The 17,779-nt window shown below is 42.0% G+C and overlaps 1 pseudogene; it reads left to right on the top strand.

The window, feature by feature from the left end:
• The first annotated feature begins 1,774 nt into the window (after window positions 1-1,774).
• The window catches only part of LOC111819378 (ubiquitin carboxyl-terminal hydrolase 17-like protein 22), a 20,701-nt pseudogene continuing 4,696 nt past the window's right edge, over window positions 1,775-17,779 (top strand).

Here is a 17,779-nt window from a genome sequence, read left to right as displayed (position 1 = left end):
ACAGACTGTAGAAGTGAGGTTCGCAGACAGCGGGACCCAGACACCCACAGTGTTAACAGATAGAGAAGCTGCTTTCCACAATGCGCAGGATCCCCGCGTGGCTCCGCAGACTCCCAGGACCCTCCAGCAGAGAGGAACTGTTCAGACACAGGCGATGTCCGAATCGAGTCGATGACAATGGTATTTTTGGTTTTTAATGGGCAAAGAAGGGGGGAAGGTGACCCTGAAAACAGGTGGCAAGTCTGCGGCAGTTCCCCCGCCAGAGACCCCATGATCCCTTACCTTTAGCAGAACGCTGTCCTGAGGGCAAGCCGCTCCACGCAGGTTCCCAGCGGGTGTACACCGAGCGGTGGGGGTGGGCGAGGCGCTTGCCCCCATCTTGCGCATGTGCTCTGATCCCACCCCGGGGGCGGGGGGCGGGGGTTGGAGGCGCCTTAGGGGCGCCAGGCCGGTCTTGCTACAAAGTGTTTGCAGCCGTGGTCCAATCCGGACGCGGTAGGCTCCAGCCTCGTGACTGAGCCTGCGTTTAGGGCACAGTTCTTCAGCGTTTGCAGAGCCCTCCACCCAGGCTGAGTCCCCACCGGAGGGCCCTTGGGCCACTGAGACCGCGCGGCCCAGGCTCCTGAGTCCTCAGGGCCCTGAAAGGAGCGCCCTGAAAAGGTACAGAACCAAACACAGCCTGTCCAGGGGTAGGGGCGCCATGACCTCCCTTCAGAAGCGTGAACTCTGACTGACCCCGTCCTGCCTGCTGGGCTGAGACAGGGTCTGGCTGGATTGTAGCTTGGCGGGGCTCACCCTTGGCGGTCCGGGGAGTGATGGTCTGGGGCTGAGCCGGAGCCCTGGGAGGAGCTACACCTAAGTGGGGCCCTGTGGGTGACCCCGACCCCAGGCTGACCTTGCATCACCCTGGGAGTGGGTGTCCAGGGTCTCGCTGACCCAGGTTAAGTAAGTTTGGGGTGATCACTAATCTGCCCGAATTCTGGCCTAGGACACATCCCCGTGAGCACACACCGGCCTTCCCCCGTGTCGGGTTTACCTTGTATGGCACAGATCAAACGCTAAGTTGTCGTATATGGTAAGCAAGAAAGAAATCCTAGAAGTGAGAAATGGAGAAGATTTTGAAGTTGGTTTCTAAATGATGGACAAGGTCTAATTTGAAAGAATATTCTATGACTTCATAGCTTATGCAAAAGAGTTAGGTAGAAAGGGCAACATTTCAGCTGTTTCTCAAATGAAAATCTGCAGACACTTGTGGCACCGTAGAAATTTGCTAAATAAACCACGGTTCTTACAGAGGATGGGCTACTGAGAGGTTATCAATAATGACATTGAGGACAATACTTACTGACCTGGGGGACCTGTATCACGGTACATCGTACAACAAAAAATGTCATGTTACGAGACAATTTGAAATACCTGAGCCCACTTGGAGTACAGAGAGAAAATGATTGACCCCACATTGTTTTTGACCCCAATCCTGGTTGCATCTAGTGTGATAAAATAATGAATCAATTTCATTATTTTTTATCGGGCATTTTTATTTTCTTTTTTGTCCTTATCCTAGTTTCTAATCATTATAAAATGATGATTTTCTGGTTTTCTATTTTTAAATCTATTTTTAGGAAGTAGAAAAACAGCATAAGCCCACTCCCAGGGTGATGCAAGGTCAGCCTGGGGTCGGGGTCACCCGCAGGGTCCCACTTAGGTGTAGCTCCTCCCAGGGCTCCGGCTCAGCACCAGACCATCACTCCCTGGACCACCAAGCGTGAGCCTCATGCAGCTACAATCCAGCCAGACCCTGTCTCAGCCCAGCGGGCAGGTGGGGTCAGTCAGAGGTCATGCTTCTCAGGGGAGGTCGTGGCACCCCCACCCCTGGACAGGCTGTGTTTGGTTCAACAGAGTTAGGTGATGCGATGGTTAGGATTGTGTGTCAACTTGGCTGGGTCATGATTCTTAGTGTTTTGGCAGTTGTATAATGTTGTGATCACTTCCTTGTTGAGATTTGATACGTGATCACCCCCATGTTGCAATCTTCTGTGAGTAGCCAATCAGTTGAAGGGGATTTTTCTTGGGCATGTGGCCTGCATCGAGTGTGGGCGGACATTCAGGCAGGGATCACAGGGCTCTTGCTCATTCTGGATCCTGCAGCTGTCTCCTGTTTGTCTGACTTCCAGGTCTTGGGACTTGAGCCAGCAGGTTTTCTGCGGTCTTGCCTGCCAATCTTGGGATTCACGGATCCTCACAGCCTGTGAACAATAGCCCTACTCTCCGGTCTGCCAGTCTTGGGTTCGCCAGCCCCTGCGGCTACATGAATTAGGAAAAGCCTCTTTCCTGACATATGGACTTGGGACGTTCCAGCCTCTACAACTGTGTGAGCCATTTCCTCGATATAAATCTCTTTCTCTCTCTCTCTCTTTATACACACACACACACATCTGTTTTGTATATATATATGTGTACATATATACATATAGATATATATACACGTATATGTATACGTATATATGTATATATGCTTTACTGGTTTTATTTCTTTAGAGAACCCAGCCTAAGACAGGTGGACGTGATAGAGATCAAATACACTGAGGCCAGAGCCACTGGGACAAGGGAGAACAGATGGGAAGTTAGACGTTCTCAGTCTGCACGTGAGCATCTCTTTTGCTCCAGCAAAATCTCACAGGAATCTCCATATCCATCTAGAAATGGAGAGCTTCAGGTGGGGCAAAGCTCTGCAGTGCCCCCACTCCAGTGGGTCATGGTCCAGGCCTCCCCCATGAAAGTGCCTCTTCTGCCACCCTGGGCTCCAGCCTCAATGACCCAGCAAGTGGGTCAATGACCCAAACTACTGTGAAGTTGTTGAAGTATCCAAAAACCCAATGATAAAGACAAGTAAAGACGTTGGCGACAGAATTTTGCAAGACCAACGACCTATTCATTGGAAATACTTTTTCTCAACAATGTAACCAGCAACTATATAGATGGGATACACAGGAATCAAATCAAGTACAACTGTGGGAAGAGAAGATGGGGAAGCTCCAGATCATCAGTCAGAGCAAGGGCAGGGGCTGACTGCAGAACAGACAGTCAATTGCTCATATCCAAGTTCAAGATAAAGCTGAAGAAAATTAAAACAAGTCCATGAGAACAAAAGTATAAACTTGAGTATATCTCACCTGAATTTAGAGACCAACTGAAGAATAGATTTGAAACATGGAACGCTAATGAACAAAGATCCAAGGAGTTGTGGTATGACATCAAGGACATCATATGTGAAGACAGCAAGAGGTTATTAAAAACGCAGGAAAGAAAGAAAAGACCAAAACGGATGTCAGAAGACACTCTGAAACTTGCTATTGAACGTCGAGTAGCTAAAGCAAAAGGAAGAAATGATCATGTAAAAGAGCTAAACGATTTCAAAGGGTGGCTTGAGGAGACAAAATAAAGCATTATAAAGAAATGTGCAAAGAGCTGGAATTAGAAAACCAAAGAGGAAGAACATGCTTGACAGTTCTCAAGCTGAAAGAACTGAAGAAAAATGCAAGCCTTGAGTTGCAGTATTGAGGGACTCTATGGGCAAAATATTGAACGATGAAAGAAGCATCAAAAGAAAATGGAAGGAATACAACAGTCACTGTACCAAAAAGAATTGATCAATGTTCAGCCATTTCAAGAGGTAACATATGATCAAGAACCAATGGTATTGAAGGAAAAAGTCCAAGCTGCACTGAATGCATTGGTGAAAAACAAGGCTCCAGGAACTGATGGAATACCAACTGAGAAGTTTCAACAAACAGATGCAACACTGAAAGTGGTCACTTGTCTATGCCAAGAAATTTGGAAGCCAGCTACCTTGCCAAGCAACTGGAAGAGATCTATCTTTGTACCCATTCCAAAGAAAGGTGATCCAACAGAATGTGGAAATTATCAAACAATATCATTAATATCACATGCAAGTAAAATTTTGCTGAAGATAATTCCAAAAATGTTGCAGATGGACATCAACAGGGAACTACCAGAAATTTAACAAGAATTCAGAAGAGGACATGGAATGAGGATTGTCATTGCTGATATGTAATGGATCTTGGCTGAAAGCAGAAAATACCAGAAAGATGTTTACCCGTGTTTTACTGACTATGCAAATGCACTTGACTTTGTGGATCATAACAAATGATGGATAACGTTGCGAAGAATGGGAATTCCAGAACACTTAATTGTGCTCATACAGATCCTGTACACAGATCAAGAGGCACTCATTCAAACAGAGCAAGGGGATACTGGGTGTTTTAAAATCAGGAAAGGTGTGCATCAGGGTTGTATCCTTTCACCAAACTTATTTAATCTCTATGCTGAGCAGACAATCCAAGAAGTTGGACTATATGAAGAAGAACGTGGCATCAGGATTAGAAGAAGATTCATTAACAACCTGTGATATGCAGAGTACACAACCTTGCTAGCTGAAAGTGAAGAGGACTTGAAGCACTTACTGATGAAGATCAAAGACTGCAGCCTTCAGTAGGATTACACTTCAACATAAAGACGACAGAAATCCTCACAACTGGACCAATGAGCAACATCATGATAAATGGAGAAAATACTGACGTTGTGAAGCATTTCATTTTACTCGGACCCACAATCAACATCCATGGAAGCAGCAGTAAGAAATCCAATGACGTATTATAGCAAATCTGCTGCCAAAGATCTTTTTAAAGTGGTAAAAAGCATAGTGTCACTTTGAGGACTAAGTTGTGACTGACACAAGCCATGATATTTTCAGTCGCCTCATGCATGCAAAAGCTGGGCATTGAATAAGAACGACTGAAGAAAAATTGATATATTTGAATTATGGTGTTGTCAAAGAATATTGAATACACCATGGACTGCCAGAAGAGCAAACAAATCTGTCTTGGCAGAAGTACAGCCAGAATGCTCCTTAGAAGCAAGGGTGGTGAGACACGGTATCAGGAGGGACCAGTCCCTGGAGAGGGACATCATGCTTGGTAAAGAGAGGGTCATTGAAAATGAGGAAGTTCCTCAAGAAGATGGATTGACACAGTGGCTACAGCAGTGGGCTCAAACGTAACAAGACTGTGAGGATGGTGCAGGACTGGGTAGTGTTTTGTTCTGTTGTACGTAGGGTCGCTATGAGTTGGAACCAAGTCAGTGGAAACTAACAACAACAAAAAAGACAAATCATTTAATGCAATATTTATAAAAATCAAAATTAATTCCTGAGAATCGAATGAACAAAATGTCAACATTTTGATTACAGGCAGGATCAGTATTATTGATTTTTTTCTCTTGCCTCTGGCTCTAAGGTGGCTGCACCCAGAAAAGCCCCTCTTCAGCAGCTGCAGTTCCTCTTTCCTCTTGTCCTGTATCAGGTGCGGGGTGGGACGGAAGCCCAGCAATGGACAGCTATGTACTGAACGTGTGCCAGACACCACTCAGGTCACCTAACCCAGTGCCTGTGCTAGATGGGTATTTTACCAGTTTCCAAATCACAGAAATGCCCATCAGAGAGGTACAGTCAGTGTACTAGAGTTACTCTGCTGGTGGAGGATGGGTTCAGGGTCAACCCACTCCCATCTGGCTCTACAGTGTGTGCTTTGTTCGACATGGCCCAGTCAGTGCCTCTGCAGCTCAGGCTTTCGGGGACGAGGTGTACCTCCCAGAAGCAGAGGGCTTTGGTGTCTGCTGCGTTTTCATGTTATCCAGTAGCAGAGAGTTGGAGGATGGGAGAGGAGTCTCAGCTTAACCTACGTTGTCACCACTCAGCAAGACTTTCCCAGTGCCCCTTACACTGGCCTTAGAGATGATCTATGCATAGTCCCTGCCGTTGAGGAATTCATCCCCTCAGAACATTGGATAACCCCAATAAAATACTGAAATGTTGATTTTAATACCTAATTTTGGACTTTGTATTATTATAAACCATTCAGTTACTTGGAAGTAATTTTTAGGTTATGAAATAAATGCTGGGTGACTCAGAAATGCCTCAATTGCAAGCAATAGCTGGTAATTGTAACCAATTATCAGTCAACTGTTCCAATGTAATGAAAAGAGCAGTTATCTTAGGAATGTGCACAAGGTCACATCATTTGAGGAGTATAGCATGAAATTTTGTATTTCCCCCCCAAACCCACCTTCTTCTTTATATATGAAGTTTTTCTGTTCAGTGTTCAAAATCTTTTCCTACCCTGAAGTCACAATGATATCCTCTTCTATTGTTTTCAGAACTCACTTGCTTCACCTGTATATTTAGATTACAATTCATCTAGAAATGCATTCTTTTGTATAATATTAGGCAGGTTTCCAACTTCATTTTTTTCCATGTGGTTACCCAGAACCCACTGCCCATGTACATGTGGATCTATTTTTGGATTCTGTCTTAGGCTGGGTTCTCTAGAGAAGCAAAACCAGTAAAGTGTATAAGTATATATATAGAGAGAGATTATATCAAGGAAACAGCTCACGCGATTGTAGAGGCTAGAACCTCCCAAGTCCGTGGATCTGTGTAGAGGCCTCTCCCAAGTCACACAGCTACAGAAGCTGGCAAGCCCAAGATCAGAAGGTTGGAGAGCAGGGCTCCCACTCACAGGCTGTGCAGATCGACGAATCCCAGGTTTGGCAGATAAGCTGACAGTTCAAGTCCCAAGAACGGGAGATGAGACGACAGGAAGCAGCCGCAGGATCCAGAGAGAGCAAAAAGCCAGAACGTCTGCTTATATACAGATGCGGGCCACACCCATAAGGAGACCCCTTTCATCTGATTGGCTACTCACAGTATATTCTATCATGGGAGTGATTACATTAAAACACGGAGAATCATGGCCCAACCAAGTTGACACACAATCTTAACCATCACAGATTCTATTCCACTCTACTTGTCTACCTACTTTTGCATGAATTCACTCTTGATTTCTATAGATTTATCATTGCTTGTTACTCTTACTCGGTATCATCTTGGCTGATCTTTCATCCCTTTGATTTCCATGAAAATTTTAAAATTAGCTCCTCGGGTTGCATAATAAAATTTATTTTAGATTTCTATTGTATTGCGATGAATCTATAGACCAACTTTGAAAGATACTTACATTACATGGCTCTTTTAATTTATGAGCATGTCATTTCTCCATTTATTTCATCTTTTATACCTCTTAGTGAAATTTAAGATTTCTTGTCAGAAGTTGTTAACATCTTTCATAAGACTTATTTTGAGGTATCTGGTAATTTTTGATACTTCATAAATGGTATATTATTAATTCATTATTAGAATATAGAAATAAAACTGAATTTTGAATATTCTATATGCAGTAATATTGCTGAACACATTGTATTATACAATATTATTTTTACAGAATTATTTCTACAATACTGTGGATGTGCTTGGTTTTTATAGGTACACATATGCCAAATGCAAACGCTGACAATTACAGGACTTTTAATGCAATCCTCTTCATTTTCTTCCCTCACTGCACTGGCGAGGCCATCCAATACAATGATGAAAATAAGAAGTGTTGTCAGTCATGCTTGTCTTCTTCACAGTGTCAAAGGGAAGTGTTCAAAGTTTCACCATTAAGCATGACATTGGTTGTAAGTTTTTAATACTTACTCTTAAAGAAAATGTTTTCTGTTTCTCATTTGTAAAGTATTCATTATGAATAGAGGTTTAATTTTGCCACATCTTTCTTTTTGTATTTATTAAGATAATCTCTTGCATTTTTGTCTCTTCCGTCTGTTACGATGGATAATATATCCAGTAATAGCCTTCAAAGATTGTGATTTTTAAATAATAAGATACATTAAGATGCAAGGGATGCAATTTATCTCTTACTCTGGAAGAAACAGTCTAAAATGCCTCAAAATCATTAGCTTATCTGACATTTCACTGAGATGTTAGCTCTCAACATTTTCATGTAATTTACTTCTGATCCATCATTATCCATATTACACTGAAGAATTCAGGATGCCTTTTATATCCTGCTCTTCAGATCATCTCATCATGATGTCATCAATGTAGTAAAACATGGTATCTGAGAATCAGAGTCAGTCAAGTTCTGTGCTAATCAAATGGTGCTATAGAGCCAGTTGTCCCATGTGTTCCCATGTGCAGTGAGATCAGTCAATGCATTTCAGTGGTAGCTTGTGTGTGCCCTGTCTCCAAAGATGAGCCAAGAAAACACTTGCAACCATAAATTTCTCTGGGACAGTTACATAGATAGTGGATTAGACAGAAACAAGAGACCTAACCCAGCATTCTTCTTTCCCACAGTATTTGATTTTTAACATCAACATTATGCCAACATTTCTGGCTTCTACAGGACAAATTTGCATGTGGATTTGCATGAGACAACATAGCAAACTTTAAATTCTAAATCTAGGTAGCAGTACACTAAATATAAACTTTCTCTTAAATGTTTATTTTGACATTCTTGGTACATCGATGACAAAACACATTTCCACAACATTTCCCATTATATGTTGAGAATATACTTTAGCAAATACCTGCAATTCTTTATGTAAGCTTTCTGTTTCCTTCATCATTCTTCACTCCATGTATCTTGAGATTGGATTCTGTATAATGGACTTAACATAGAAAGGGTTAGCCATTCAGAAATCACTAAATTCACCCTTCAAGGAAGTAACAGTTTATTTACATAAGAGATGGGATTCCCTCCTCAAGTCAAAAGTACAAAGTTTGAGAATGTTTCAGAAATAATTGCAGCAATGAATCCTCAGATTCCTCCAAGATAGCTCTAATCTAATTGCAGGGCAGCTTTCATGATGGTCCTTTCGTGACTACATACACTATGGGGGATTATTTATCTCAAAGAAATCAAGATATTCTAATCAGTGAGGGTAGAATAGATTCCAGGATACACAAACACATGAAATTTGCACTATATCGATTTGATTTCTATTAATTAGGAGATAGCTTCCAGGCCTACTTCCACAGGCTGGAAAATAACAGAAAATGTTTGTAGTTTTGAAATGTATTTTTAATAAACCATATTATTCTACTACCACGTTATTTAATAAGAAGCAAACTGGTAGTCATGGGAAATGTTACTGTATACATTATTTATTTTATGTTTAATATGTGCCATTCAGAAGTAAAATGCCAAAGTATGCAAAATCCATATTATGTAGTGCATATAAACAAAACAACCAAACCCATTGCCATCAAGTTGATTCCTACTCACAGCTGCGCCATAGGGTTTCCAAGCAGTGGCTGGTAGATTTGAACTGCTGACATTTTGGTTAGTAGCTGAGCTCTTTACCGTTGTGCCATTAGGGTTCCATGTAGTACGTATAGGAATAAAAAATCTAATTATCCCCGCGTTGTTTTTATTATGTGCCCTGGAGTCGGTTCTGACTCATAGCGAGCCTGTGTACACAGAACCAAACAATGCCCAGGCCTGCTCCATTCTCACAATCATTGTTATGCTTGAGCCCATTGTTGGCAGCCACTGTGTGAATCCATCTTGTTGAGGGTCTTCCTCTTTTCCGCTGACCATCTGCTCTTCTCTGCATGATGTCCTTCTCCAGGGACTGGTCCCTCCTGATAACATGTCCAAAGTATGTGAGATGAAATCTCGCTGTCCTTGTTTCTAATAAGCATTCTGGCTGTACTTTTTAAAATTGTACTTTAGATGAAGTTTTACAGAACAAAGTAGCTTCTCATTAAACAGTTAGTACACGTATTGTTTTATGACATTAGTTAACCCCACGACATGTCAACACTCTCCCTTCTCAACCTTTCCTGTCCCCTCCTGCCTTCTAGTTCTGGCTGTAGTTCTTCCAAGACGGATTTGTTAGTTCTTCTGGCAGTCCATGGTATATTCAACATTCTTTGCCAACATCATAATTCAAAGGCATCAATTCTTCAGTCTTCCTTATTCATTGTCCAGCTTTCACATGCATATGAGGTGATTGAAAACACCATTGCTTGGGTCAGATGGGCCTTAGTCTTTAAAGTGGTATCTTTGGTTTTTAACACTTTAAAGAGGATGATGCAGGACCAGACAGCATTTCTGTTGTTTTGTACTGTTGTACATAGGGTCACTAAGGGTCGAAGTTGACTGTATGTAACTGTCTACCTATCTCTATTATGTGCCAGGCATTTTGCTGAGCTCTAGAGAAACAGCAGAGAACACTACAGACCAGTCAACAATCTTCCTAGGAATAAAGTTCTACTGAATACCCAGATGAATGAAAACAGACTCACAGGGAACATCACGGTAAGGTTTCAGAACACTGAGGACAGGTAAAAGCTCTTAAAAGCGTCTACAGAAGAAAAAAAAGTTTCTTATAATGGGTCAAATTTTAGAATGGCATCAGACTTTTTTTAAAAGCAGAATTCTCTTATTTATCATACTTTAGATGAAGGTTTACAAAACAAATTCTCATTAAACACCACACGTATTGTTTTATGACAATGGTTAACAACTCCATGACATGTCAACACTGTCCCTTCTCAACCTTTGGTTCCCTATTAGCAGCTTTCCTGTCCTCTCCTGCCTTCTAGTGCTTGTCCTTGGACTGTTGTGCCCCATTGGTCTCCTTTTGTTTTATAGGGCTGTCTAATTTTTGGCTGAACGGTGAACCTCAGGAATGACTTCATTACTGAGCTAAAAGGGTGTCCGGGGGCCATACTCTTTGGGGTTTCTCCAGTCTCTGTCAGGCCAGTAAGTCTGGTCTTTTTTGTGAGTTAGAATTTTGTTCTACATTTTTCTTCAGCTCTGTCGGGGACCCTCTGTTGTGATCCCAGTCAGAGCAGTCAGTGGTGGTAGCTGGGCACCATCTAGTTGTGCTGGACTCAGTCTGGTGGAGGTCGTGGTAGTTGTGGTCCATTAGTCCTTTGGACTAATCATTCCCTTGTATCTTGTTTTCTTCATTCTCCCTTGCTGCTGAAGGGGTGAGACCAGTGGAGTATCTTAGATGGCTGCTCACAGGCTTCTAAGACCCCAGACACTACTCACCAAGGTGGAATGTGGAACATTTTCTTTATAAATTGTGTTAGAACGGCATCAGGCTATTAATATAACGCTGGAATATAACAAACAGAGCAATCAGGACTAGAGTAAAAACACTTTCAAATGCACATAGTCTCAACATTTGTATCACATGAACCCATTCACTGGCAGCTACTGCAGTACGTGAGCCAGCGAAACAGACCAGGAAAAATGATGGCACAGGAAATAGAAAATAGAATCTGAAAAGATCCCAGGATAAAAATTGTACAGTAGGTACTCAGAAAACCTAGGCCATACTGAAGCAAGTCAGAAAGACCTGGGAGGTGATCTCACCGGGAAAACAAAATTGGTAAAATGAATAATTTGTCTAGATGTATCAAAAAATTATGTAGACATCTGGGGGATGTGGAAATGGTCCTTTGGGATGTAACTGGAGCCAGGGAGGTGTGGTGGGTGGGCCATAGAACGGAGGGAGCAACCCTTGAGGAATAGCGCCTTTTGGGTGAGTGTGCCCCGACATTCCCCAGAGGTGCTATGGCCTGTGTATTTGCTCTGGTGCTCACCTGTACACTCTTTAAGGTCCTCTCCCCTCATGCGAATATAACTCTGCCTTCCTCCAGAAGCCTCTGTCTTCAGTGGAAACCCAGGCGTAGCTGGGGCACGAGGAGGGGCTGCTGTTGCCTTGGTGAAGAGAGCTGCCTAAGTACCCCCTTAAGGCCACTGATAGATGAGAAGATGAAATAAGACATGTAATAAGAAAAGAGGGGATGATGCCCCGGATCTGGCTGCACCTGCTCTGGGGGCAGCGTCCCGGGGTGTGTGAACCGTGGCCTGGACTCCAGTCCTCCTGGTCTGGCTCACTCTGCAGTGGCCGATGCCCCCAGGAGATCCTGAGGTCTTCACGTTGTTGTTAGCTGGCATCAAGCCAGCCCCCAGCTCATGGTGACCTTGTGCCCAATGGAACAGAACTGCCGAGTGAGCCTGCGCCGTCCCCACGATCAGTCACAGTGCAGACTGTTGTGATCCACAAGGTTGTTCAGTGACTGATGTTTGGAAGTAGATCTCCATACCATTCTTCCTAGTCCATTTTAGTCTGTGGAACTGTATAAATTGCTAATTTTATTGCTCAATTTTAGGGTTTGAGGTGTTGAAAAATTTGATCAGCAGGTCAGTTAGAGTTAGCAGGGTTTACTGAATCAAGACATTGTTCAAAAATAGGGACCATCTAAGCAGAACGTGGCAAGGTACTCACATAAGCAGCTGAAGGAAATACAGGATTTTGAAGAGAAATTAGAGAATTTCCAGTAGGGAAGTTATAATGATTGGATCTTAGGTATGTCTTTAATTGAAGTGAGAGTCTTACAAAGCAGGGTACTTGTGTCATTGGTTTTGCAAGCACACTTGTCTTTTGGGAATTGGCAGAATCTGGTATGAGGAGGCAGAAATATTTTAAACTGTCAAGTTGTTCTTTTCAGAACATTTTAACAATTAGAATACTTTGAAAATTCTCTATTCTGTTAAAATGTGTACCTGGCACAAGTGGCTACTTTATTTTTTCTCAGAAGGGTTTTTGAACCTGGCACAAGTGGACATTAATTTTTAGTTTATATTTAACAGAAGAGAACAGAAAATTATATTCTTCGACCCTACCCTGGAGAGTGGCGGAAACTGAGAATGGTAAGTGGAGAAAAGCAGATGATGATCAAAGGCCCTGGTTGTCATTGATGTGAGAAGTGGAGGATGAAGCATTGGTTAGGCTCAAGTCACAGCAAAACGGGGGCCTTTGAGGCAAATTTTGGGAATGAAAGATTATGAGATGAGTGTGACTAGGTGAGCTAGAATATTTATTAGGAATAATGATAGGATAATTTTGGAAAATATAGAGCATAAATATGTTCAAAAAACAAGGCAAATGACAAAATAATGTAATTTTTTGGCTTTTTAATATTGTGTTTTTGGCAAAAGTGTACACAGCAAAATAGGTTACCATTCAACAGTTTCTACACATACAGTTCAGTGACATTGGTTACATTCTTCATATTGTGTCAATATTCTCATTATTTCAGTTCTGATTGTTCCATGTCCAATAACCTAGTCTCTGTGTGCCCCTGCTTTCTCATCTTTGCTTTAGAGTAGTTGTTGACCATTTGGTCTCATACAGATGACTTTTTTAAAGGAGTACAGTACTCACTGATACTATTTTTTCTTTTATGAGCTATCCTGCTATTTAGCTAAAAGATGACTTCAGGGGATAGTTTCAGTTCAAGGTTTAAAGAGTATCTCAGGGCAACAGTCTTGAAGATTCTCCAGTAAGCCTGGATTTTTGAGAAATTGAAGTTCTGTTTCATATTTTCTGCCTTTCTGTCAGAATCTGTGTGTCGTGGCTGTGCTGGTCAAGGTTGTGTGTCAGCTGGGCTGGGCCGTGATTGTCGGTGGTTTGACAGTTATAATGTAGTTTGACAGTTGTTATGTAGTTTGGCAGTTACGTAATGATGTAGTAATCACCGTGATGAGATCTCATATAATGCAGTCAATGTCATGATGAGATCTTCTATGAGCAGCCAGTCAGTTGAAAAGGAGTTTCCTTGGGGGTGTGGCCTGCATCCTATATATATGGACTTTCTGGCAAAGCTCACTGACTTTGTTCTGCTCTGGATCCTGCGTTCGGCTCATCATCATCTGACCTCTGGATCTTGGGACTTGAGTCACTAGTCTGCCATCTGACCTACCAATCTTAGGTTCGACAGCCCCTGCAGCTATGTGAGTCAGGAGAAGCCTCCAGCCTGACACCCCACCCACGAACTTGGGACTTTCCAGCCTCCCCAACAACTTGAGCCATTTGCTTGGTATAAATTTCTATCTATCTGTCTGTGCTTCACTGGTTTTGCATCTCTAGAGACCCGGCTTAAAACGGTGGCTCTGATGAGAACTTTGAGTAGTGGTATCCAGCACCATCTAGTCCTTCTAGTTTCAGGGTAGAGGAGGCTGTGGTTCATGTAGTGCAATATTTTTTTCTAGAAAACAATTGTATAAGTAAGCACAGCCAAAATTATGAATAGGTAATATTTAATACTGACTTATTTTAAATATTTGCATAATTATTGGAACACTGAGTTAATTCAAATCTTTATATAATTACTTTGGAAGGATTGAATTTCATAGGAAGATATCTGTGGCAGTACCATAAAAAATTCATAATATTGTATATAAATTGTTGTTATTATTGTTCGGTGCTGCTGGAGTTGGTTTCGACTCATAGAGATCCTGTGTACAGCAGAACGAAACGCTGCCTGATCCTGCACCATCCTCACAATCTTTATACTTCAGTCCATTGTGGCAGCCACTGTGTCAACCCATCTCATTCAAGGTCTTCCTCTTTTTCGCTGACCCTCTACTTTACCAAGCATGATGTCCTTCTCCAGGAACTGATCCCTCTTGATGATGTGTCCAAAGTATGTGAGACGTAGTCTCCCTATCCTTGCTTCTAAGGAGCATTCTGGCTGTACCTCTTCCAAGACAGATTTGTTAGTTCTTTTGGCAGTCCGTGATATATTCAATATTCTTCGCCAACATCATGATTAAAAGGCATCAATTCTTCAGTCTTCCTTATTCATGGTCCAGCTTTCACATGCATATGAGGCGATTGAAAACACCATGACTTGGGTCAGGCACACCTTAATCTTCAAGGTAACATGTTTGCTTTTTAACACTTTAAAGAGGTCTTTTGCAGCAGATTTGCCCAATGCAATGCGTCCTTTGTTTTTTTGACTGCTGTTTCCATGGTGTTGATTGTGGATCCAAGTAATTTGAGATCCTTGACAACTTCAGTCTTTTCTCTGTTTACCACAGTGTTGCTTGTTGGTCCACCTGTGAGAATTTTTGTTTGCTTTATGTCGAGGCGTATCCATACTGAAGGCTGTGGTCTTTGATCTTCATCAATGAGTACTTCAAGTTCTCTTCACATTCAGCAAGCAAGGTAGTGTAATCTGCATGACGAAGGTTGTTAATGAGTCTTCCTTCAATCCTGATACCGCATTCTTTTTCATAGAGTCGAGCTTCTCAGATTACTTGCTCAGCATACAGGTTGAATAAGTATGGTGAAAGTATACAACCCTGACACACACCTTTCCTGTATTTAAACCACGCAGTATCCCCTTGTTCTGTTTTAATGACTGCCTCTTGAACTATGGACAGGTTCCTCACGAGCAGAATTAAGTGTTTTGGAACTCCTGTTGTTCACAGTGTTATCCATAATTTGTTATGATCCACCAGTCAAATGCCTTTGTATAGTCAATAAAACACAGGTAAACATCTTTATGGTCTTCTCTGCTGTCATCCAGGATCCACCTGATATCAGCAATGATATCCGTTGTTCCAAGTCCTCTTCTTAATCTGGCTTGAATTTCTGGCAGTTCCCTGTCCACATATTATTGCTGCAGCCACTTTTGAATGATCTTGGACAGAGTTTTACTTCTGTGTAATATTAATGCCATAGTTTGATAATTTTTGCATTCGGTTGTTGTGATGGTTTAGATTGTGTGTCAGTTTGGCTGGGCCATGATTCTCAGTGTTTATATGTGATCACTCCCATGATTGAATTTGCTGTGACTAGCCAATCGGATGAAAGGGCGTTTCCTTGGGGGTGTGGCCTGCATCTGAATATAAGCAGATATTCTGGCTTTTTGCTCACTCTGGATGCTGCTGCTGCCTCCTGTCGTCTCACCTCCGGTTCTTGGGATTTGAGCTGTCAGCTTATCTGCCGAACATGGGGTTCGTGAACAGCCTATGAGTTGAGTCCTGCTGTCTGACCTGCAGATCTTGGGTCCCCCAGCCCCTGCAGCTACGTGAATCAGGAGAAACCTTGCGGTCTTGCCTGCTGGTCTTGGAATTTGTCTGCCTTCACAGGATATGAGTGGGAGCCCTGCTCTCTGACCTGCCGATCTTGAGCTTGCCAGCTTCTGTGGCTGCGTGAATTGGGAGAGGCCTCTACCCTGATCCACGGACTTGGGACATTCTAGCCTCTACAATCACGCAAGCTGTTTCCTTGATATAAATCTCTGTCTGTATATATGTTTATACGCTTTACTGGTTTTGCTTCTCTAGAGAACCCAGCGTAAGACAGTTGTATCACCTTTCTTTGGAATGGGCATAAATATGGATCTCTTCCAGTCTGTTGGCCAGGTAGCTGTCTTCCAAATTTCTTGGTATAGATGCACGAGCACTTCCAGAGCTGTATCTGTGTGTTGAAAATTCTCAGTTGGTATTCTGTGAATTCCTGGAGCCTTGTTTTTTGCCAATGCCTTCAGTGCAGCTTAGACCTCTTCCTTCAGTGCCATCTGTTCCTGATCATGTGCTACCTCTTAAAATGGTTGAGTATTGACCAATTCTTTTTGGTACAATGACTCTGTGTATTCCTTCCATCTTCTTTTGTTGTTTCCTGCATTGTTTATTATTTTCTTCATAGAGTCCTTCAATATTGCAACTCGAGGCTTGAATTTTTAGTTCAGTACTTTCAGCTTCAAAAATACAGTGTGTGTTCTTCCCATTTGGTTTTCTAACTCCAGGTATTTGCACGTGTCATTATAATACTTTACTTTGTCGTCTCGAACTGCCCCTTGAAATCTTCTGTCCAGCTCTTTTACTTCACTATTTCTTCCATTTGCTTTAGCTACTTGATGTTCAAGAACAAGTTTCAGAGTCTCTTCTGACATCCATTTTGGTGTCTTTTTTCTCTCCTGTCTTTTTAATGACCTCTTACTTTCTTCATGTATGATGTCGTTGATGCTATACTATAACTCGTCTGGTCTTTGGACATTAGTGTTCAATGTTTCAAATCTGTTCTTGAGATGGTCTCTAAATTCAGATGGTATATACTCAAGGATGTCTTTGGTTCTCATGGACTTGTTCTAAATTTCTTCAGCTTCAACTTGAGCTTCCATATGAGCAATTAATGGTCTGTTCCACCGTCATCCCTTGGCCTTGTTCTGACTGATGTTATTGAGCTTTTCCATCCTCTCTTCCCACAGACATAGTCTATTTGATTCCTGTGTATTCCATCTGGTGAGGTTCACGTGTATAGTCACCATTTATGTTGTTGAAAAAAGGTATTTGCGGTGCAGAAGTCATTGGTCTTGCAAAATTTTATCATGTGATTTCTGGCATCATTTCTATCACCAAGGCCATATTTTCCAACTACTGATCCTTCTCCTTTGTTCCCAACTTTCGCATTCCAATCATCAGTAATTAGCAATGCATCCTGATTGCATGTTCCATCAATTTCAGACTGCAAAAGTTGGTAAAAATCTTCAATTTCTTCATCTTTGGCTTTAGTGGTTGGAGCATAAATTTGAATAATAGTAGTATTAGCTGGTCTTCCTTGTAGGCATATGGATATTATCCTATCACTGTCAGCGTTGTACTTCACAATAGATCTTGAAATTTTTTTTGACAATAAATGCAATGCCATTCCTCTTCAAGTTGACATTTCCAGCATAGTAGAGCATGTTTATTCCATTGAAAATGGCCAATACCAGTCCATTTCAGCTCACTAATGCCTAGAATATCAGTGTTTATACGTTCCATTTCATTTTGACTATTTCCAATTTTACTAGATTCATACTTGGTACATTCCACATTCCGATTATTAATGGATGTTTGCAGTCATGCCACATCAACAAATGAAGGTCTCAAAAGCTTGACTCCATCCACATCAATAAGTTCGACTCTGCTTTGAGGAGGCAATTCTTCCTGAGTCATCTTTGGAGTGCCTCCAGCCTGAGGGTCTCATCTTCCAGCATTATAGC

This window comes from Trichechus manatus, unplaced genomic scaffold (assembly GCF_000243295.1).
Source record: "Trichechus manatus latirostris isolate Lorelei unplaced genomic scaffold, TriManLat1.0 scaffold00431, whole genome shotgun sequence".
Taxonomy (NCBI): domain Eukaryota; kingdom Metazoa; phylum Chordata; class Mammalia; order Sirenia; family Trichechidae; genus Trichechus; species Trichechus manatus.
The sequence above is the reverse complement of the archived record's forward strand: the minus strand, read 5'-3'. Positions and strand labels throughout refer to the sequence as shown.